Source organism: Protopterus annectens, chromosome 14.part0, assembly GCF_019279795.1.
Source record: "Protopterus annectens isolate FY-2018-M chromosome 14.part0, PAN1.0, whole genome shotgun sequence".
Classification (NCBI taxonomy): Eukaryota; Metazoa; Chordata; order Ceratodontiformes; family Protopteridae; genus Protopterus; species Protopterus annectens.
Window position 1 is genome coordinate 88,527,136 of NC_056748.1, and position 24,603 is coordinate 88,551,738.

Below are 24,603 nucleotides of genomic sequence, written 5' to 3' on the forward strand. Positions count from 1 at the left end.
CACATATAAAATGGAATGACTTAGCTGCAGCAACTTTTGTATTATGTCAGAACACCCAAACTGTTCGTAATAAGCATACACAAAAAGGAATGACTTAGCTGCAGCAATTTTTGTATTATGTCACAATACCCCGACTGCTCCTAATAAGCATATGTGAAAAGGAATGACTTATCTCCACCAACTTTTGTATTACATCAGAACACCCAAACTGCTCCTAATAAGCAAGTAGAAAAAGGAATGACTTAGCCGCAGCAATTTTTGTATTATGACAGAATATCCAAACTGCTCCTAATAAGCATATTTAAAGAAGGAATGACTTACAGCATCACCTTTTGTATCATTTCAGAATACCCAAACTGTTCCTAATAAGTGCATATTTTCAGAATACCCAAACTGTTCCTAATAAGTGCATATAAAAAGGAATGCCTTAGCTGCATCAACAACAATCTCAGTGAACTGTAGATTAGTGAAACTGAGTTTTACTGAAATGTTATTTCAATTGGTCAAAGTAGACCCATATATATATATATATATATATATATATATATATATATATATATATATATGGGTCTATTTTGAAACATCTAAACCCATAACATCTAATTTCATAACATTGAGACCAGAACATCTAAAACCAATAACATCGAATTTCATAGCATCTAGCACTACAAATCACAAAAAAATAACATCGCCTCCACATATAACGACACCAAACTACCAAATACATTTTTTACTATGTTTCTGCAGGGGGGCAAGCCCCTTGCACCCCCAAGTGGGGGGCTCCGACCCCCACACACTCCATAAATTAAATATACCAACTCCAGGATCACACTACAGTGGGAAAAAGTTAATTTCCTAACCTCACTGTATCAAGCTCCCCTGCAGAAACGTAGTAAAAAGTGTGTTTGGTAGTTTGTTGTCGTTACATGTGGAGGGGATGTTATTTTCATGTGATTTGTACTGTTAGATGTTATGAAATTCAATGTTATGGGTTTTAGATGTTCTGGTCTCAATGTTATGAAATTAGATGCTATAGGTTTTAGATGTTTTGAAGTGGACCCATATATATATATATATATATATATATATATATATATATATATATATATATATATGGGTCTATATCAGAAGACTGAAGTTTCAAAACTTCAAATCTGATATGGTCGACACCATATGATCGAAGTCTTGAAACTTCGAATCTTTTAACAGAGATCTCCATACAGCATGGAAAGGGAAGACTTCCCTTTTCTGCACTGTAGTGCGATCTCCGAGTTGGTATATTTCAGTAGTGGTGGACAGCCCCCCCCCACATGGGTGGTGCAGGGGGGATTGCCCCCCTGCTTAGAGCATTTAAATGGTTTGTTTTTGTAGGTTGTTGTGTTTTATTACATTTTTAATGTTTCAAGAGTTTGATTATATGTTGTCAACTATATCAGATTTGAAGTTTTGAAACTTCGATAATGTAATATAGACCCTATATATATATATATATATATATATATATATATATATATATATATATATATATATATACACACATACACACACACACACACACACACACACACACACACTACATAATTAAAACTGTTTTGAATGTTTACAGCACATGAACTAGAACAATTCAGAAAAAAATATACTGCTCAGACAAGCTCCTCGTGGTCCTGCAGAGTGGTCCTAGCAACAGGGAACTCAGAAAAGCGACTACTTTCCGGATTTAAGTATCTTTGCTTTTTTTTTCACTTGGAATAGCTTCTGTAGCTTACCCTGAACTAGCTTGAACTGTTTTTTAACTGTTTGCTGCATTATTTTAAAATCTGCACTTAAAGTTACATTTTAGTCGAATTTGATCGAAAGTTTGTTTGTTTGTTTGTTAATTTAACTGTTGAGGCTGCCCACTAAAGTGTGCTAGCCTGTGTAACTGATTTATCACTGTTTCTGCATTTTCTGTGTGTTTCTATCAAAAAAAAAAACAAAAAATAATCCTTGTTTTCCCGCCTCTCCTTGACTAGTTTAGACCAGTTTACAGGCATTGCTGTATTCTGGGCTGTGGTGTAGTTCCTGTGTTGTCCATTACCTTACTTGGATAGAAGGAAGTTTCTTTGCTCACCAGTGGGAGTGGGGAGCCTTGAGCAGTCTACCTGTCCCTGTAGGAAGTGACCTCAGCACAAGAAGCTGTAGTAATTGGTTGTTTTGGACCATTTCTAGCTTTTTTGTAGTTCACTATTTAAAATCCGCCTCTGGGCGTTTTTTTCTGGCTATACTGCTCAGACAAGCTCCTCGTGGTCCTGCAGAGTGGTCCTAGCAACAGGGAACTCAGAAAAGCGACTACTTTCTGGATTTAAGTATCTTTGCTTTTTTTTCACTTGGAATAGCTTCTGTAGCTTACCCTGAACTAGCTTGAACTGTTTTTTAACTGTTTGCTGCATTATTTTAAAATCTGCACTTAAAGTTACATTTTAGTCGAATTCGATCAAAAGTTTGTTTGTTTGTTTAATTTAACTGTTGAGGCTGCCCACTAAAGTGTGCTAGCCTGTGTAACTGATTTATCACTGTTTCTGCATTTTCTGTGTGTTTCTATCAAAAAAACAAAAAAACAAAAACAATAATCCTTGTTTTCCCACCTCTCCTTGACTAGTTTAAACCAGTTTACAGGCATTGCTGTATTCTGGGCTGTGGTGTAGTTCCTGTGTTGTCCATTACCTTACTTGGATAGAAGGAAGTTTCTTTGCTCACCAGTGGGAGTCGGGAGCCTTGAGCAGCCTACCTGTCCCTGTAGGAAGTGACCTCAGCACAAGAAGCTGTAGTAATTGGTTGTTTTGGACAATTTCTAGCTCTTTTGTAGTTCACTGTTTAAAATCCGCCTCTGGGCGTTTTTTTCTGGATATACTGCTCAGACAAGCTCCTTGTGGTCCTGCAGAGTGGTCCTAGCAACACGGAACTCAGAAAAGCGACTACTTTCTGGATTTAAGTATCTTTGCTTTTTTTTCACTTGGAATAGCTTCTGTAGCTTACCCTGAACTAGCAGGAACTGTTTTTAACTGTTTGCTGCATTATTTTAAAATATGCACTTAAAGTTGCATTTTAGTCAAATTTGATCAAAAGTTTGTTTGTTTGTTTGTTTAATTAACTGTGGAGGCTGCCCACTAAAGTGTGCTAGCCTGTGTAACTAATTTATAACTGTTTCTGCATTTTCTGTGTGTTTCTATCAAAAAAACAAAAAAAATAATCCTTGTTTTCCCGCCTCTCCTCGACTAGTTTAGACCAGTTTACAGGCATTGCTGTATTCTGGGCTGTGGTGTAGTTCCTGTGTTGTCCATTACCTTACTTGGATAGAAGGAAGTTTCTTTGCTCACCAGTGGGAGTGGGGAGCCTTAAGCAGCCTACCTGTCCCTGTAGGAAGTGACCTCAGCACAAGAGGCTGTAGCAATTGGTTGTTTTGGACCATTTCTAGCTCTTTTGTAGTTCACTGTTTAAAATCCGCGTTTGCACGGCTTTGCGCAGTTGTGCACATAGCGCAGCACTGGTTAAACAAGGTTAAACTTCTTCTGGCTCCGCCAGGTCTGTTCTTCAAATTTTCCCTTAAGGAAGCTCTACTCTTAGTATAATCAGACTACTCACTATATTATAAGCCTAGCACTTGTTCTCAATACTTCTCTACTAAGTAAGCACTCTCATACTAAGTAAAGCGCTACATCTACTTACCACCCCTGTGAATATCCACTTCCCTTAAAGGTACAGCACTCCCTTATACTGTTCTAGCATGTCGAGTGGTAGATTACTGGCGTCCTCTCCAGTTCAGCTGGTCAATCTGGGTATCTTGAGACAATGCTACAATTGTCTCATGTACACAGACAACTCTCTCCTCCTCCCAACAAACACAAATACATGTGAGAGATGCAACTATATACCCAAACTGGAGTCTGAACTCTCTCAACACAGGGCTGGCATGACCAGACAGGAGGAGATGGTAACCACACACACAACAATCCCAGTCCCACATAGACCTACCACAACTGCAAACCAAACACATAAAAACACAAAGACATACTCGGAGGCTCTAATAAAAAACTTACCAAAACAACAGAGGCTCCCAAAGCAGACATCCAAAAATCCACCACCTCAAAACAAAACACATGCAACACATACTTCAATAAATCAGTGTGTCAACCAATCACAGCCCTTAAGGCCAAACACCATGCCTGATACACTAGTAATAGGTGACTCTATAGTCAGACACACTGATGTCCCGCTGACCAGGCTGATCAAGGAGAGGGTGACTGTGAGCTGTCTATCGGGAACTAGGATCCACCACATAACACACACACTCAAGCCACTCCAAAGCAAGTACAAATATGACTCTGTCATTGTCCATGCTGGTGTGAATGACCTGAGACGTACCTCCCTGGACTACATGAAAAGAGACATAGAGGAGCTCTCCGATTATGTAGCCCAGGCTGGTATGACCCTGACCCTGAGCAGCATCTTGCCCTCACCAAGAATGATACCACAATACAAAGACAAGATGATCAGCTTTAATAATTGGCTCAAGTACTGGTGTCATTCTAAGGGGATCCAGTGTCTGTCTGCCTGGGATGACATGTTGGACAAGCCACGCTGCGGATGGCTTACACCTGTCACCACTGGGCTTCCGGATATTGGCTAAGGCTCTTGCCACCCCCATAGTGCCTTTCTTAGGCAAGGCTCAAAAGACAAACCCACCTCTTTAGAAAACAAAAATGGAAAAAACTAAGGGTAATGCTGCTCAACGCCAGAAGTCTAAATGTCAAGATGCAGGCATTTGATGCACTCCTCAGCATGGAGAACATCGACGTCTATGCAGTAACTGAAACCTGGTTCAAGGCTCCTGAGAGCACCCCAGCACTACCAGGCTATACCTTGTATCATGCTTTTCGGCCCCAAAACCCAGGCCGAACCACAAAGGGAGGGGGAGTGTCCATATTCATCAAGGACACCCACACCTCCAGGTTAGTAGCAACACATGAAGCATCAGAGACCATGCAGGTGCAACTAACCATAGGCAAAACTGCTATACAACTGGTAGCATGTTACAGATCACCCCCCCCCAATCTCAAGAACCCCACTCAGCCTTCCTGAAGACATTGGAGGATATGAATGTATCACAAAATACCATCATACTGGGAGACTTCAACTACCCAAACATAGATTGGGTACATTATTCTAGCCCTAATACCCTAGCCCAAAGGTTCCTGGAATTCATAAATTCAAATGCACTGGAACAACTAGTCACCTCTCCCACTAGGGGAGATAGTATACTAGACCTGATCATCACAAACATGAGGACAAAATGCTCCACACCGGAAGTATACCCCTCACTAGTGAGAACTGACCACAAACTAATCACCCTGGATATACATATCTCACCTCCACCCCCAGCACAAAAGACCACAGTGAAAAACTTCTCAAAAGCAGACTTCACTCTTCTTAAAACTGAGATGGTATCCTTTAAGCCCACTGTGCCAGTGGATACCACATCCCACAATGCCGAATCCTTCACAAATGCTTTCTATGGACATCTCCAAGAATGCATGGATCATGCAATCCCAAATAAATCCAAGTCCCTCTCCACCAAAGGCAAGCGTCCTGTCTGGTGGACCTCAGCCATAAACAAATTGTATAACAAAAGAAGGAAGCTACTGCACGTCAGAGCAAAATCCCATGAAGGGAAGACATCTCTGATCAACATTAGCAGAAAACTACGTTCTCTCATAAAAACATCCAAGGCCAACTTTGAGAGAAAAATCGCTAAGGACACTAAAGATAACCACAAAGCCTTCTTCAGCTATGTTAGAAACCTGGGCTGAAACCCTCAGATATGCTCAGAGTTGGTTCACAACAACAAAAAATACACTGAACCCACAGATATTGCCAACATTCTGGCTGACAGGTTCAGTGAAAATTTCTCCCCTCCCTCCCTCACCCCCAAAAGAAGAAATACTTATCCCAGCTGAATGTAATCTCCCTGTCATCTCAGATGTCCAAGTGAGAACTGCCCTAAACAAACCTAAAAACACAGCATCAATGGGACCTGACGGTATCCCGGGTTGCGTGTTACGTGAATTCCAAGAGGAACTAAACCCACACATAAAAATGCTATTTAACCTTAGCCTTACTTCGGGATATGTACCTGAACACTGGCGTACAGCAACAGTGGTCCCACTCCACAAGGGGGGGTGCCTCTACAGACCCTGGAAACTACCGCCCCATAAGCTTAACCAGCCTGGTCTGCAAAGCTATGGAAAGAATCATTATGAAACTCATAAACAGAGACATAGGGGACCTACAGACACTTGACCCCACCCAATTTGGCTTTGTAAAGGGCAGATCCTGCCTTTTGAACCTGGTTGACTTTTTCAAAACAGTCACTAGAGCCATTGATGAGGGCAAAGCAGTCCATACAGCATACCTGGACTTGGCTAAGGCCTTCGACACAATACCCCACTCAGGCATCATAGATAAGCTCAACAGCTTAAAAGTAAACCCTTAGGTCACTAGATGGGTTGCAAACTGGCTAAAGGACAGAACCCATAAAGTTAAAATCGCTGGAGCAATGTCAGACTCAAAGCCAGTCACAAGTGGTGTCCCACAGGGATCTGTCCTGGGACCCCTCTTGTTCGGCATTTATTTCTCAGATGTTAAAGCAAACATGGGAGGGCTGTGGCTGACAAAGTTCACAGATGACTGCAAACTAGGCGCCATAGTCGATACACCAGTGGACACATGCATCCTACAAAAAGGCCTCACAGAAATGGACAACTGGTGTCGGAGTCACGGTCATAAACTAAATTCCAAAAAATGTATAGTCATCCCCTTTGGGAAAAACAAAGTACCCACAAATTATCACATAGACAGCAACCCACTGAGTACGGAAAAATTAATCAGAGACCTAGGGACTCAAGTCGACAGCGACCTCTCATTTGACACCCACGTTGCCAAAGTGGTTAGAAAAACATTCTACCTTGCACACCTCATCATGAAGGGATTCACATCCAGATCCAAGGATGTCATTGTACCCGTATATTCCTCCCTCATCAGACCCATGATTGAGTACAATGCCCCATATGGTATGTACCTCACCCGGCATTTGCAACAGCTGGAGAGACCACAAAAGTACCTCACCAAGAGGATCAAGGGTCTCCAACATATGTCTTATTCTGCCAGACTAAAGAAACTTCAGCTCTATTCAGTAGCATACCGCCTGCTCAGAGGTGATCTCTGCCTGACGAAGCCATGTCCAATCAGGATCTGATGGACATGCTCCACCTCAAAAATCCAAATCCATCAGGACCACGAGAGCTAAAGACTTAAACCTCGGCACAAGTATGAATAGGACATGCTGGAGGGATAGATTCATAACCCAGAGGCTTCCCATGCTTTGGAACAAGATCCCAGTTCGTATTAGGCAGAGCCCCTCACTGACTCTCTTCAAGAGAAATCTTGATGAGTGGATGGGAGATCGTAAGTTACCCAGGGTCACATCTGTGTCACTGCTAGACAGGGGCACAGTAAACTAATTCTATTATATAAGGGGCCCTTCATTGAGTCACTACTAGACAGAGGCACAGTATTCTAAATTTATTCTGTACATTTTTTGTACCATTTCATGGGGTGGCAAAAGCCACATCACTATGGCTAGGCTTACAAATGCCCCAGGGCAGATAGCCTAGTACTATACTATGAAACTATGAAACTATGATATCACAGGGACTAATTATAGTGAAGTGATGGAACATAAATACTCTGTAATACAGTTGTTTGCAGTCTTCACTATTATTTAAATAAGATAATGCTGTACTTCTTTCTAAAAATTAGCTGTAGATGTCTAGCTAATATTTTGTTATAATGTGGTATATCTCCATTTTGATAGTGGCAAACACAAGCCATAGTTCTCAAAATTATAAAATATTTAATTTTATTTTTGCAATTATATTCTTTTTTAAGTTAAATTAATTGCCAGTAAGATACAAACTGCAATATTGTGCTCAATTTATTTGCTTTCTAGTAGAAAGTACTTGACTGTATAGTTCCTCCCCCCAAAAAAACAAAACAAAAACAAACAACTTACTGATAGTGTGTGTAAATGCAATTTGATATATAAACAGTTTCAATAAAATATAAAAAAGTGATTAACAAGAATTATAGTGTATTAAGATATGTAGTAAACCGCTCTAGTGATGTCGTGATTCCAGTATTTAAGGTAATTATTAGACTGCTATTGGAGTACTGAAGGTCATTTTGTATGTATAACAAGTACAGAGGTGCTTTACATGACAAATCACAGTTGTTAAACAGCTGCCTTACAAAGGAAAGGTTAGAAAATCTTGCCCTCTATTAGGGGGGATTTTAATTTTGATTTACAGGTATCAGTAAATGAGGTACTTGCAGCAACCTTGGGAGTATTATTTTCATCACAAGGAATAATACACATTTGGCATATCTCCCCTCTTGTAACACTGCTTAACTAAGTTTTTTTTTTTATTTTAGGGCAGCAAGATTTTAAAATGCTTTACCTCTTCATGTGAGAAATTTAGAAATTCTTTCAACTTTCAAGAAAGGATAAAACTCTTGGTGTAATGATGCTACCTGAGACCCAGGGGTTGATTAGTGGAAAATTCTTAAAATAGTCATTATTAGACTCTGAAATTTTTTATAGATTTATGAATATATATGATAGGCTAGCTGCCCTTGTGGTCCATTTTAAGCCACGTCAGTTTCCCTTTTTGTGTTCAAAATAACTTATCCCATTTGGGTATAGATTGGCCTTAGCCATCTCATGGTTGACAATTTTACAGTACCCCTAATGAGAATAACTGGGATGATATCATAGACAATTTGAGGGGACCCATGCATCGTATAAAGCATTTGGGAGCTACCTCTGTCCATTAGTAGTACAGCTGGCACTCCTGGGGTAAATTTTCTTTTTCCCAGCCATAGATACAAGTTGCCCTTGAATATGGACAGGGATGAACTTTATTTTATATGCATGGGTGGGTCTGCTCCAGAGGAGCAGTATCCTCTGACAGATATACCTGCCATTCCAAACTGTTTTATTGATGTTGCAGAAAAGGTTTAGATCGCTAGACCAAGTATTTCTGAAGCCATTTGACTTGCTGATGTGCAGTAAATCCATCAGTACAGGTTCAGAGAATTTATGCCAACTACATTGAACACCGAATGCATCAATTTAAAATAATGATGATGTAATCTGCCATATGACTGCTCAAAGATTTGTTTGCAACATCCTTTTATCATTGAGTGTATCATTTTATAAAGTTCAGACAAAATACGTAAAAAAATGAATGCAGGCAAAACAGCGGGATCACTTTCAGTGATCAGTCCATTTTATGAAATGCAAAAATACTAGGTTGCAACTCCCGAACAACAGACTTCTTATGTAGTTAATTATTTCTCCTTATCAGAGAAAATCAGGATAACCCCATTAAGAAACACAAGGAAAAACTGCACCTGTCTCAAGCAGAAGCTGTTCCAGATACCAGTGTTTTCTTTGTATTAGTGGTTACTTTAACATTATATTGACTGTACATATCATGTTTTAACTTGTTTTTTCATTTTGTGGAGACATTATTTTCTTTCATTTCTATTATATAAAACCTTGAATACATTTTGGACTGAAACAGGTTGTCCGTTAATCCATCAGAAGGTAGGAAGCCTTGTAATTATGCAATGAATAATAACTATTTATTAAACATCACGTCTGAAAATAGCCTACCTATTGAGCCATTTGACAGGCTATATTGAATATTTTTTAGCAAAGATAAACTAATGTTACCAGTGTAAAATATCAGATTAGGGTTACTTAAAACAGATCTGAACTTGCTGCTCTTTCCAGACTGGTGGCAAATTCATAAACGCACAAAGAATAAAAATCACAAACTTATACTACGGGACATCGAAACATTATGTCCTCCATTTAAACCATGTCTCTGCTATACTATGCTTCTATAATATTTGTAAAAACACCATATCGACAAATGAACAAATATAGTATATGAGACAAACTATATTTTTTTATTATTATGCATGTAAACTAACATTACAGACAAAAGGTTACACTGCTAGAGTTTTAGAAAAAAATGCATGAACTCTGCAAAAGTTATTCTATACAGCAGAATTATTTAAAAAAGATATGACACATTTTAAAATATGTTTGTTGTGTTGTATTAATAATTGTGATAGTGATAGTAAGAGTGGTTTTATCTATTCATGGTACTATTTTCCCACTTTGACTTGACTCTCATAGATAAGCCTAACCAGCCACTGGTAAATCCACCCACATGAACAGTCAGATAGTGAGCTTTACTGTAACAGACTCTCATCCTGTAAAGTCCATGCTTATTGGGTGGTAGGGGTGGGAGCTCTGCATAATTTATTTAGCAAGGGTTTTGTATAGCTAATATGCAGAATAAATTGTCAGTGCAGTATAGAACTCTGTTTTTTAGTTGCACATAACCATATATAAAACTGAATTTTAATGAAAATTGTATTGAATTGTAATGCAGTATTTATTTATTTATTTCAGCACTAAGGTTTCCAGAATCAGCAACTATTTATACATTTCTAACCAGATTAGTCTCACTACGCCAATTGTCTGTTTTCGGGAGAGATCTGCGTTGCTAATTACTTATTTTTTTCTCTGTTAATCTGATAAGTCCCACTAGGATAGTAGCCTCTTTTTAGGACAGACCTGAGGTGATACTAAGGGAAATCTGGCTAGGGCATTACAGAACTTCCCCTACTCCTTATTGTTGTGAGTGGGGCTCATTTTGGAGGAGTACTTCTTGTTCCTGTTCCAGCCGCATAAGCATTCCAGAGAAACAGGGAGGCAAATAGAGAGAGAAGGAGATGAAGGAGGAAGCAAATATCAAGACTAGAGAGTGTGTGCAGGATTCTGAGAAAAGGTTTCAAAGAAACCTGTTGGATGGAGATAAGCCAATGATGGATGTATAATTACAACCCCCCAGTCAGGAGTGTTGCTGGATGCTTTGTTCAAAGAAATGGTGGTGCAGAGTGAGACAGAAAATGAGGGAGATGTTTCCTGGTGGACATTATGGATGGATTGCAAAAATGAAAATAACAGTAAGGAAAAAAAAAGAAAGAGAAGAAAATTAACAAAGAGAAGAAAATTAACAAAGAGAAGAAAATGAACAAAGAGAAGAAAATGAACAAAGAGAAGAAAATGAACAAAGAGAAGAAAATGAACAAAGAGAAGAAAATGAACAAAGAGAAGAAAATTAACAAAGAGAAGACATTTTAGAAGTAGAAATATAAGAAAAATTAGATGAGAAAAAAATCACTAATAGAGGGGACATAAAATAAGATTCTGAAATAAGTCATGAAGAAGCATAAACTGGGAGGTAGTAAAATGAAAAAAGAATTCTATTGGTAAAAGGTTAAAGACAGAAAAAGAAAATTTGAAGGGATAAGTACAAAAGAAAAAAGAAAGGAAACTGATGAAAAAGAATATATACAGCTAATGACTGGGGCTTGGTATAATGGTTAAGATGTTTTTCTCACAGACACAAGATACAATGTTGGACTCTCACCTTTGAGAAGGAAACTGGTTAGGCATAGAATGGCCTACTAAGAAAGCTAACCTAGTAATTAGCTATGAACTTATGAAACCATAATTTTAAGGAAAATGGAAAATGAAAATTTTAGAGTGCTTTCTGTAAATGTGAATAGTATTAAGAATATAGTAAGAAGAATAGGAATTTTTGAAGTAGTGTAATACATGTGATGTAGATGTAATTGCATTAGAAGATGCAAGATTTTTAACAAATGAAAGATTGCAAACAGAAACTGTAGGAAGGAAAGACAATCTGAAATGGGAAATGATAGATGTTGTGGAATAGCTGTTTTCTGTAGAAAAACAATAAAGATATTATATTACCCAATGTGGATTTAAAATGGAAAGAACAAGTATATAGAATTATAACATTATATGCTTATACTAACAGTAAAAAAAGGGAAAGCTTATTTCATCAGAGTTTAGACTATGTAGTGATAAATATGAATATTATATACAGGAGACTTTAATTGTGATTTAAGAGGCAAGCATAAAAAGAAAGGAAATGATATAAGACAAATGTTGGACGTTATTTATAAGATGTGGTAAGTTAAAACTTTGGGACAAAAATTCATGAACTTACAATAAGGGTAAGTACAGAACTGAAATAGATTACTTTATAATATTAGAATGTTTAGTTATAGGAGAAGGGAAGGTAGTTGAAACAGAATTTTCTGATAATCTTGCAATATACCTAGAGATAAAAGAAAACAAAGAATATATAAACACAGGCAAATGAATAAAAAGGATAAATGTGAAAGTATGGAATTAAGAAAGAGATTAATAATACAGTTATGGAATGATCATATTACTGTGAGAACATTTCATAAAACGGGTCTGAATTGTGGATAATGTTTAAGGAAAAGCATATATATATATATATATATATATATATATATATATATATATATATATTTTTACAGTGGCAATAGGATGTGAGAAAAATACAGAAAGAAAAATATAAAAGAACATGTAATGATGCATTGAACACTTAGAATGTAATGATAGAAAGTACTTTGACAAAGAAAAATAATTATATGAAAGAAATAAAGTAAAAAATACAAGAATTATTATATAAGCAAATATATGTTTTAGCCTAGTACACACCTATGAGCCTGTGAACATGGAAAAAGAGAAGAAGCATAGAGTTGCTTAAGCAAATTAGTAAAGGAAGATGGTAGTGTAATGAGCGAAATAAAAATGTAAAAGGAGAAATAGAAAGAACTCAAGAAAGGATTATCAATAGTGTAGTGCAATATGTACAAACATGTTTAAAGAAAAAAGAAGGTAGTGAAAAAATCATGGAAATTAAAAAAGTTAATAGCGGAAGAGAATAAAGAGTTGGAAAAGGAGATTTATTTAAATGAGCTAGATAAAGTATTAGGACAAGAAAATATAGCTTCAGCTTTAGACCCAGCTGGAATAGGGTATGACATATATACAAATTTAGGAATTTGGCAAAAAAAGTTTTACAAATTTTAAATGAACTGTTAAATGAAGGCTTTATATATAAAGAATTATGTAGTGGAATACTTAAATTCATATGGAAGAAGTAAGATAAAAATAGAATTAAAAAAACTGTAGACCAATAGTACTAAATAATAGTGGTTATAAGATCTTTATGAAAATAGTACAAAACAGATTTGAAGCTAAAATGTAAAATATTATGGAAGATAGCATATATAGTATAAAGGGGATGGGTTTTCAAGAATTAATAATATTTACAGAAATTGTGGATGATATTATGAACAGAAAAGAAGAAGCAAAGTCATGATAGGAGACCTTAATAATGCATTTGACAACTGGCTATGAAACCTTATGGGTAATAATAAAATAATGTAAGTGAGAAAGGTAGGAAATTATGTATGTCAGCATATACTACTAATAAAATAACAATACTTGTAAATGGCTGGTTAAGCCAAGATGTACATATGAAGAATGATGTAAGACAGGGATGCCAAATGAGTTGTATACTCTTTGCATTAGTTATGAATGTGATAGTATATGAAATAAATAAAAAAAGAAGGAGGTGGGGTATGAAGGGTTAAGAATTCCAGTTCTGTTAACATATGCAGATGACATTATAATAATTGCAAAAAATAAAATTTGGATAAATGAAGTAATAATTTGCACAAATGAGTGTCTAGAAATTATAGGGATGGCTTTAAATAAAGAGAAAAGTAAAGATTTAGGTGATGTAGTAAAGACTGGCGGTATATATTTTGCAATGATTGAAATTTCTGTGTTAGGTATAAAATTGGAGAATAAAGATATCAGTAAAACTCACTTAAAAAAACAATAGAAGAAATAAAACAAACCTGTGTTTTATGGAAAACACATAAATTATCATTCAGGAAAAAAGGCTTAGTTGATAAATTCAGTACTGATAGGAAAATAACATTCTTAGTAAGTCTGTTTATATTGTCAACAGTATTTGAAAAGGAATATTGCACATAATTATTTTCATTTATATGGGATTCTAGATTAAACCCAGTAAAAAGAGGAGTTTTTTATGTAAATAAATAAGGAGACTTTGGGTTAATTAACCCAGTGGTATACACTGCTTCATTAAATTTGTACAAAGTGTTAAAGTGGATAAAGGAAAAGGATGAGAGATTAGTAGTAAAACGGTGTGAATATAATGAAGATCTGAGGAAGAGCTGTAAGAAGATCAGCATTTTCTCTCAGTTCATAAACCCAAAAGGAATACTAGCAAACTAATTTACAAACACTCTGTCTCACTAAATTAGAAAAAACTCCCTCTCCATATTAGACCCAATCTTTCCTTTCTCTGCTTTAAAAAGGAGCTTAAATCCCACCTACTAAACTTGAAATTATGCCATTGCATTGACCACACGTAGTCTTAGTCTGACCTACTGTATAACTTGTTGCATCTCCTAAATTTCTTTCTCTGTTAGTAACTTCTGCTTAAACTAACCTCCTAAACCCTCAGCTTTACTACTATAGCCATGCTATAGCTCCCTCCTTTCTCTCCCCCTCCCATTCTCCATACTATTTGTCTTCCCCCACCTCCTATCAATGCCTATACATTGTCCTTCTTTTGAAAAATGATTATCTTTTTGTTTCTGCTCTCATATGTAGTACATTTTGACTACTGCTATCAGTGCAACCCTTAATGTTCATAATTTGTTTCTTTTTTTTCTTTATAATTAATTTCATATTTACATTGTTGTTTTTAATAGTTTTTGTCCTGTATGTTTACCTTTCCTTCTGTTTGTTGGGGGTCTTTCCCCTTGGGGCTCCACTGAAAATGGGTTGCTTACTATCAATGCAATGCAAATAGCTAATAACATTTTCTTTTTACAATTATTTTGTATTGTGATTTTTATTTAATATTTGTATATTGTTACTTTATCTTTACCTATGTTTGCTGGGGCTTTTCCCCTCGGTTCTCCACTGAAAATATATTTGTTTTCAAACTCAGTTGGACTAACCTGGTTAACAAATGTGAAATAAATAAATAATTATGATACATTTGGGGGTATGGCAAAGACAGAGTGAAAGAGAAACAAGCATATAAGTGAAAAAAATAAAATGTTACCAAGAACAAATATTTTGTGGAAAATAAAAATTAATGATAGTGAAAAAAGAGAAAAGTATGGTATAAGAATGTAATGAAACATTACTATGTAAAACCATGGGAAAATCTATCAGATAAAAAAATTAAAGATCTAAAATAAAAAGCAAATGGTGTAATCAGAAATTAGAATGTCAATTTTTTTGTAGAAATTAGTAAAAGATAAATTGCCAGTAAAAGGAAGTATGCCTTATAAAGAAAAGTGATAGAATGCATTTACACTGTCAAGAAGAAGAAACTGCGGTACATGTATTTTTGAAATATAAAAGTGTAAAAATGTTATGGGGAAAACTATGTAAATAAGATTTTTTGAAGATATAAAAGAAGAAGATAATATATATATGATTAAATATAGATATTAACAGAATAAAAGTAAATTAGTATATATTAAAATAATAGATACAAATTATTTTATGTTCTATATGAAATAAAAAAAATAAATTAAATTATCTTTAATGGTAAATGGATTTTAGCAAAAATATTAAGTAAAATCAGATGGTTGTTACGGAAAAAGGAGTGGGGTCTGATAGGGATGAAAATTTAGCATGATTGTAAAGTAAATGAATATGTGTAAACAAATTTGTATACAGTATTTATATATTTGTACATATGCAAATATTTGTAAATACATAAATATTTTGTAAATAAGAGGTTTTTTTGGTATATAAATAAAGGACTCTTACTACTTTCCATAAGTGACATGGGAACTTTTATATCTACCAGAACTACCACACACTCAAGCAGATGGTGCCAGAGCTTTTGCATTTCACCTGAAGGATGGTACTCAGGAGTGCAGAACCCCATAATGCTGAGCTGTCTTTTCATCAACTGATCTACATGGTGAGAGAAGAGAACCCACAGTTTCCTCATACTGAGTGTGCTATCTGTTGCACCACTGACACTACTCACAGCTTTCATACTAACTACAGGGAAATTTGGCCAAGGCATCAGGGAACTTTCTCTACTTGGCATTGCTGTGAATGGGACCCATTTTGGAGGGGCACTTCCTGTTTTTGTTCCAGGCACAGAGGCAGCCCAGAGAAACAGGAAGGCAGATGGACACAGAAGGAGATGATGGAGTACTGAAAGAAATGAAGGAGAAAGCAAATATCAAGACTGGTGGGATAATTTACTTAAATAAATGGTGGTGCAGAGTGAATCAAAAAATGAAGGAGATGTTTCCTGAGGGGTTATTATGGAGAAAATACAAAAGGAGGATGCAGACAAAATCCTGAAGAGTGGTGGTCAGATGGAAAAGAAGACATATGCACAGAAAGTAAAAGAAGGTCAAAGTGGAGTGGCAGAAAGAAGGCAGACAAAAATGAAAAACAGAAGTATATGGTAAGAATTCAAAGTAAAAAAAAAGATAAAGAAATGGACAGGTATGAAGTGTGGGACAGTTTAATAGCTCCTTTGAGTGTAAAAACACATGAGGTAAGAACATTTACTTTTATTAACAAAGAAACATTTTGTGACATATTTCAGACTGTTTTTTCAATGGAAAATTTTATTGGAGAATATGAAAAAGAAAGCCTGTAACCCAAGGCATCTTTATGTGATAAAGACATTTAACAGGGAAACAAAGAAGAAAATTCATGTACAATTTCGAACAGAGGTAGAATGAAAGACTTTGAAAGGACATTTGAAAGCTTTATGTAAATATTACTGGGCATTGCAAAAGTGTATGACAAAAGGGGTATATGGACTAGTGGCTGGTTTTAAAAAATAGAAAGAGAAAAAATATACATATACAAAGCATGATAAATGTAGAGTGGAATAGGGATGTTGTAACATGCTGGAACAACCCAAAACCTGATTTTTTTTTTTTTGTTTTCTGGAAAAGAAGGATATTTGATAAGAAAATGGGACAAAATGAGTTGTTATATTTATGAAAAAATGGGACATGATGCAAAAAATGTGAACTGAAATCTTATAAATGTAACAAAATTGGACATTTATGGATGGATTGCAAAAATAAAAATAAAAGTAAGGAAAAAGAAATAGAAAGAGACGAAAATGAACAAAGAGAAGTTTTAGTAGTGGTAGAAATATAAGAAAACTTAGAGGAGGAAAAATAATAAAGAGGACATAGAAAAAGGTTTTGAAATAAGTGATGAGAGAAAGACATAACTTGGGAGGTAGTAAAAGGGAAAATAAATCTACTGCTAAAAGGGCAAACAATAGACAAAGAAAATTTAAAGGGATAATTACAAAAGAAAAAAGAAAGAAAATGTATGAAAACAATATATATACAGCTAATTACCAGGGTCTGGTATAATGGTTAAAGTGTTTGACTCACAAACATAAGGCATAGTGTTTGATTCTCATTTGGGGAAATAAACTAGGTAGGCTTCAAATGGCCTGTTAAAAAAGCTAATCTAGTAATTAGCTATGAACTTATGAAACCATGAATTAAAAGGAAAATGACAATTTTAGAGTGTGTGCTGTAAATGTGAATAGCATTAAGAATACAGTAAAAATAATAGGAAATTTGGAGTTGTGTAATACATGTGATGTAGATGCAATTATATTAGAAGACACAAGATTTTTAACAAATGAAGAAAGATTACAAACAGAGAAACTATGAGGAGAGAAGATAATCTGGAATCTGGGAAATGAGAGATGTTCTGGAATAGCCATATTCTGTAGAAATACAATAAAGGTACTAGATGTAACTTCAGCAAAAATGGGGAAGATTAACCAATGTAGATTTAAAATAAAATTAAAAAAGTATATAGAATTATAACATTATATGCTTTTACTAACTGTAAAGAAAGGGAAAGCTTATTTCATCAGATTTTAGACTATGCAGTGATAAATATGACTCTAACTGTGATTTTAGCGACAAGTGTAAAATGAAATGAAATGATATAAGAAAACTTTTAAAAGTTATCAGATAATGTAGATTAAAACTTTGGGGCAAAAATTCATGGACATATATATATATATATATATATATATATATATATATATATATATATATATATATATATATATATGTATATATATATATATATAGATAGATAGATATATATATATATATATAAATATATATATATATATATATATATATATATATATATATATATATATATATATATGTATAGGATCACTACTAAATATTGAATTATGGAATCCCAAAAATCTGAATACCTAAGACCAGAATCTCGAGATTCTGTAATCTCGAAAGTAAAAAAAGAAAATTTAGACAGGTGTATGCAAGGGGGCAAGCCCCTGTGCACTCCGACACCCCCTGCAACTTAAATATACCAACTCTGAGATCGCACCACAGTGGAGTGAATGGCAAAATTTCCATTCCGCTCTACATGGCACTATTTTGCCATTTTCTCCACTGTGGTGCAATCTCAGAGTTGGTATATTTAAGTTGCAGGGGCTGTGGGGGCTGCAGGGGGGGCTTGCCCCCCTGCATATGCTTTAAAAACAATTTTTTTATTGTTTTCGAGATTACGGAATCTCGAAATTCTGGTCTTCAGTATTTAAAGTCTTGGGATTCCTTAATTCGATATTTAGTAGTGATCCCATATATATATATATATATATATATATATATATATATATATAGAGAGAGAGAGAGAAAGAGAGAGAGAGAGAGAACTGAAATAGATTATTTTATAGCATCAGAAGCTTTAGTTACAGGAGAAAAGGAGATAGCTGAAAAAGGATTTTCTGATCACCTTGTAATATGGTTAGAGATGAAAGAAAAGAAGCAATATATAAAAATATACAAAGGAATAAAAAGGATAAATAAGAAAGCATGGAATGAAAAAGGAACAAGATCAGTAATGCAGCTCTGGAAAGATGATATAACCATGAGAGCAATTTATAAAAATTGGTCTAAATGGTGAATGATATTTAAGGAAAAATATATTTTTTTTACAGTGGCAATATGATATGAGAAAAACAGAGAAAAATATAAAAGAAAATACAATGATGCATTGGAAGATTTAGAATATAATGATAGAAAGAAAGTATTTTGACAAAGACAAAGAATTATATGAAAGAAATTAAGAAAAATACAAAAACTGTTATCTAAGCAAATATATTTTTATAAAGAAAAAGAGAAGTTTTGAATTAATTGAGTAAATTAGTAAAGGAATATGGTATTGTAATGAGAGAATTAAAAAATGAAAAAGGAGAAATAGAAAAACTCAGGAAAGATTATGGTTAGTATAGTACAACAAGCAGAAGAAATGTTTAAAGAAAAAGAAGGTAGTGAAAAAACATGGAAAGTAAAAAAGTTAACAGAAAAAGAGAATTAAGAGTTGCAAAAGGATAATTCTTTAAATGAGCTAGATAAAGTATTAGGACAAGTAAATATAGATTCAGCTGCAGGACAAGATGGAATGGGTCTATATCAGCATATCGAATGCTGAAAACTCCGAATGCAATTTAATTGAACTGAAATGTTCAAAATCTCAAAAGAGCAAACTGACGGAACATCGATTTCTTTCCCAGGGAAAGAAATCGGTGTTCCGTGCAAAAAAAATTAATATTTTAAACACTAACAGAAGTGGGAAGCTTCCCCCCCATACCCCCCTACTTAAATATACCAACTCTGAGACCACACCACAGTGGAGGAAATAGCAAACTCCAATGACAGCCCATCAATTTCTTTCCCTGGGAAAGAAATCGATGTTCCATCAGTTTGCTCTTCTGTAATTTTGAACATTTTAGTTCGATGACATTAAATTCAGCATTTTCAACATTTGAAATGCTGAAAGGAACCTGATGGAATAGAGTATGAAAATTTAAGAGACTGGAAAAAATATATATTTTAAAGATTTTGAATGAATGGTGAAATTAAGTTTTTTATGTATAAAAATTATGTAGTGGAATACTTAAATTCATATGGAAGAAAGAAGATAGAAGAGAACTAAAAAACCTGTAGACCAATAGTACTGAATAATAATGATTATAAGATCTTCATGAAAATAATAAAAAAGAGATATGAAACTAAAATGGAAAATATTATGGAACGCAGCATATATAGTATAAAGGGGAAGGGTTGTCAAAATAATTCTAGTTAGATAAACTGTGAATGATACTATGAATATAAAACAAATAGCAAAAATCATGATAGGAGACCTTAATAAGGCATTCGACACAAATGAACATGAAATATTATGGTTAATAATGAAAGAATGTAATATAAGTGAGACACTTAGGAAATTATGTATGTCAGTACATAGTAACAATAAAGCAAAAATATTTGTAAATGGCTGGTTAAGCCAAGAAATACATATGAAGAAGACAGGGATGTCCAATGAGTTGTATACTCTTTGCATTGGCTATGAATGTGATAGTATGTGAAATAAATTACAAAATGAAGGAGGCAGGGTATGTAACACCTGAAGAGTTAAAAATTCCAGTTCTGTTAACAAATGCAGATGACATTATAATAATTGCAAAAAAAAAAAACAAAATTTTGATTAAAGAAGTAATAACTTGTACAAACGAGTATCTAGAGATGATAGGAATGGCTTTAAATAAAGAGAAAAGTAAAGGTTTAGGTAATGAAGTAAAGGTCGGGGTATATATTTTACAATGAATGAAATTTCAGTTTTAGGTATAAAATTTGGAAATAAAGATGTAAATAAAATTCACTTGGGAAAAAAACAACAGAAGAAATAAAACAAAGCTTTTTTGAAGATATTATAAGTTATCATTCAGAAAAATGACTTAATTGATACATTCAGTTTTGGTTGGAAAAAATAGCACATTTAAGTGTATTTATGTTGCCAACAGTATTTGAAAAGGAATATTCTAAATATTTTTTTCATTTATATGACATTCTAGATTAAATCCAGTAAAAAAGCAGAATGTAAATAAAGACAAAGGAGGTTTAGGGTTAATTAATCAAGTGGTATACATTAAATTTGTACAAAGTGTTAAAATGGATAAATGAAAAAGATAAGCAAATAGTAATAAAACCGTATAAACATATGTGCCAAATTTTGGGGTATGGCAAAAAAGAGTAAAAAAGAAATGGAATGTATACATAAGGAGTTAAAATATTACCATTTTTTTTTTATTAAAATTGATGATATAGAAAAAATAGAAAAGTATGGTATATGAATGCAATGATGAAACTCTACTTTGTAAAAACATGGGTAAATCTAATAGATGAAAAAAAATAGAGCCATAAAAATAAGAAGTAAATGGTGTAATCAGAAAGTAGGATGCCAAGATTTTTGTGGAGACTGGTAACAGATAAATTACCAGTAAAAGGAAATATACCATATCAGAAGAAAAGTGATATAATATGTTTATATTGTCAGGAAGAAGAACCTACAGAACATGTGTTTTTGACATGTAAAAGAGTAAAAATGTTATGGAAAAATAAGTAAAGAAGATTTTTTAAAGATATAAAAGAAGTGTGTAAAATAAATATGGATATGATTAAATATGATATTGTAAGAATAGAAGTAAAGAATATGTCAAAATAATAGATAAAAAGTTATTTTATGTTATATGGGTAATATGGAACGAAAAAAAATAAATGAAATTATGTTTAATGGTAAATGGATTTTAGCAACAGTATTAAGTAAAATCAGATGGTGCTTATGGGAAAAGGAGTGAAGGTCTAACAAAGATGACAATTTAGTATGATTGTGTAAACATATTTGTATATGTATATATTTGTGCACTTGTAAATATTTGTAAATATGTAAATATTTTGTAAGTAAGACTTATTTTTTGTATATACATAAAGGAGCCCTATTCTCTGGAGCTTCTAGATGGCAGCAGAAGGTTCTACAGCAGAAAGGAGGGTGCCCAAGGGGAGCAGCAGCATGGAGGAGGAGATAAAAGCTATGGAGAGTTTGGAGATGGAGAGTGCAAATTAGGAGAAAATGTGTTTGATATGGAGTATCAGAATGCACAGAAAGATTCCTGTGTGGTAGACAATGCAAATGAGCAGCATTTAGCTGTCTCAATGGAGAAGAAAGTGAGTGAATCTGTTGGAGAGATGCAAATAACAGAACTGGCACCAGGAGGACTTGCAGATGATGTCCTGTTGAAAATAATTCAGCAGAATGATCCAGGAGACAGTCCTGCTGCTTCATGGCATGAGATGGCAGATAACCTTTTCGGTAATGCTGAGGATGGTAATATGGAGAAGAAACCAGGTAGTGTGGCAACAGAGAATGCAGCAGTTAAAAGTTCCTCAGCAGTGCAGAAAGTAAAAAGAAAGTAAAAGAGGAAAGAAGCAACAAAATGAGAACTCTGGTTTTGTTTCAGCAGAGAATGCAGTAATTAAAACATAGTCTGCAGTGACAGCGGCAAAAAAGAACAGCAACAAACTCTAAACAAAATTGTTTTCAAAACAAAGAGAACACCACCTCTGAGAATAAAAGCAAAACATTGCAATGTAACAGACACATAATATGTATGGGCCAATTTAGTAACTGTTCTGGGTTTTAAAACTCATCAGCTTTGCATAATTTTATTTTTTATTTTACCTCTGTTGACTAGGTTAGTCATTATTAAATTACCCTGCAATTCTAATTTTCATGTTAACCACAATATTGTCTAATATTTCATGAAACATATTTGCTCTTTCCTTGCTAGTTATAAATACAGATAATGCTATAGATCTATAAATATGCTCTCTCCACCTCACATCATTTTTATATACAGGAACACAGACGTTTTGTGACTTAACATTTTGAAACTGATGATAACATTTCTGGAACTGTTAACAAAAAGACGGGTATTTCTCTGCTAAACAAGGATTTTTTTCGGTAGTAACTTAAATATAAAATGTTACTTTGTAGTTTAGAATTGATGAACTGGAAGAAGAGGATGTTAAAAAAAATGTACGTGTTGTTTATGTGAATCTTCTGATAAGGGTGTAAAAGTTAGAAATGAGAGGTACCTCTGGAATGGAGGGTGGAGGTTGAAGCTGTTTTGAAGTGTGAAAAAAAAATGGTGAAACATTTACCAGATATTATTTTTGTGGCTGGAGATAGAGGGGCATTAACATATGTTGGCCAGCCCAAATAATGTTTCCTTTGTCGGAACCTTTCTCATTTAATTAATGATAGTGACAAGGTAAATGTTAACTGTGTGGGGTGAAAGAACATACAGCAAGAAAGTATATGCCTGAATGTAGGTTGTGGAAAATAAGGACATTTATGGATGAATTATCAACAGCAAACAGCAAATAATGAAAAAGAAGGTGAGTGATAAGAAAACATACACTAGGAATGAAAACAGGAGGCTGGGGGAGAGGATTAACTAAGTAAAGAATAAACTTTAGAAAAAAAGATAAAATATGGAGGGGAAAAAAGGAGAAAGACTGTATGCAGGAAGACAGGTCAGGATAAAGACTGACACCAATAAGTTCTAGTCAGTGAAAACCTGATTCTGAGGATCAAGGATGATCTGTATATAAACCACAAGAAAAATATTCAATAAGAAAGAGTGCAAATAAGAAAATAAAAATTTAAAATTTTCCCCTGAATTTAAAAAGAAGGAAAAGCAACAATTTTGGAGTACTTTTAGTAAATACGAGCAGTATTATTCACCCTGTAAGAAGGACAGGGATACTGAAATGGTGCACTTAATGAGATGTGGACCATGGACGCTATGTTAGAGGATGTAAGATTCCTGACTGTGAAGAAAGACTCCAAAAGAATAACTGTGAGTTAGAAAATAATATGGAATTTAGGAAGTGAATGTTGTTCCAGAGCAGCTGTACTGTATAAAAAGCAATAAAATTATAAGATGCAATGTTAGCCAGGATGGGGAAGATTAACTGTTGTGGGTGCGAGGTGGAGAGAACATGTTTATAGAATTACAGCATTATATGCAAATATAACTAGCAAGGAGTGATACAGAGAGAGAATTTGTTTCATCAAATATTAGACTATATGGTGGTTAACATGAAAATTATAATTTCAGGGGACTTTAATTGTGATTTAAGGAGAAGACATGAAAAGAAAGGGAAATATGTAAAATACATGAAATAATAATATGTGGTAAATTAGCTGTGTGGAATAAAATATCAATGAAGTTATAGAAGGGAGCAGTAAGATCTGAAATCGATTATCTTGTGCTATCAGAAGACTTTGAGGGTAGGAGATGGTGATACAGTTGTGATGTTTTTCAGCCCATTTAGTAATATGGATGAAATGGAAAAAGGGAGTATATTAATATAGAAAAGGGAAAAAAGAATAAACGAGAAAATATGGGGTGAAATTAGAGAGTGGCAAGTGCTGCAGTTATGGAAGGATCATATTAGCATGAAGGAGTTCTATAACAACTGGTCTGAATGGTGAACTGAAGTTAAAAGAAGTATAAAAAGTGTTTCTCTCAGTGGCAGGATTATGTCAGAAAGGAAGAAAAAGTGAAG

The 24,603-nt window shown here is 34.3% G+C and overlaps 1 protein-coding gene across 1 annotated transcript in view; it reads right to left on the reverse strand.

The window, feature by feature from the left end:
• LOC122788628 (inactive pancreatic lipase-related protein 1-like) overlaps positions 1–24,603 on the reverse strand; it is a 659,185-nt gene that overhangs the window by 313,577 nt on the left and 321,005 nt on the right. The window lies entirely within an intron of this gene.